This window comes from Schistosoma mansoni (assembly GCF_000237925.1).
Source record: "Schistosoma mansoni, WGS project CABG00000000 data, supercontig 0163, strain Puerto Rico, whole genome shotgun sequence".
Classification (NCBI taxonomy): domain Eukaryota; kingdom Metazoa; phylum Platyhelminthes; class Trematoda; order Strigeidida; family Schistosomatidae; genus Schistosoma; species Schistosoma mansoni.
Window position 1 is genome coordinate 21,812 of NW_017386052.1, and position 714 is coordinate 22,525.

General features: G+C 35.2%; 1 non-coding gene across 1 annotated transcript; it reads left to right on the forward strand.

The window, feature by feature from the left end:
- Positions 1-361: 361 nt before the first annotated feature.
- On the forward strand, positions 362-434 carry Smp_tRNA_00288_Pseudo_TTG.1.1. Its single transcript has one exon. It is a non-coding gene (tRNA).
- Positions 435-714: the final 280 nt, after the last annotated feature.

The following is a 714-nucleotide window of genomic DNA, read 5'->3' on the forward strand; positions in this document are numbered from 1 at the left end:
AATAAGCATGATTTTCACTTTCATGTTTTAGGCAATTTAGCTTGTGAACATCATAGTAGGTTACATCTTTCTTCTGTCATAAATTTTTTAACGCAAATAATGATAATATTAAAAAAAATCAGTTGCCATGTTCATGGAAGTAATGTGCGTTTCAGTATCCATGTCTTAATGGTTGTAGTTAAGTTTTTAATTGGACCACTTATAGATTCATCAGATGGGATTATTTGACTGTAGTGTTTTCTTAAATAATCGTTTATATCAATATTTATATAGAAGCATTCTTACTATATATAATAAGATTCAAACAAACAATACTAAATGAATTTAAACTACACCCCATCGCACAAGTAAGTGGCTATCAGGACTCAGTGGCCGAGTGGATAACGCGATAGCGTTTGAAGCGAAAGGTACTGGGTTCAAGTCCCAGGGTGTACATCAACTCTGAGATGCAGGTACGTCCAGCTGACGAGTCCCAAATAGGACGAAGTGTCGCGCATCAAACTGGATTCCACCGCTAGCCACTATCCATCTTTGTTTACAATTGCTTGTGAATTAAGGCTATATAGAGGCAATACACACAGGATTCACATATGCCAATTAGAGACTGACCAGTTGCAGTCCTAAACATCGATGAGAAGATTCAAACAAACAATACCAAATGAATATAATAAGACACTTCTGATAGTCCTCTTAAAATGAAATAAGTTTTCATAA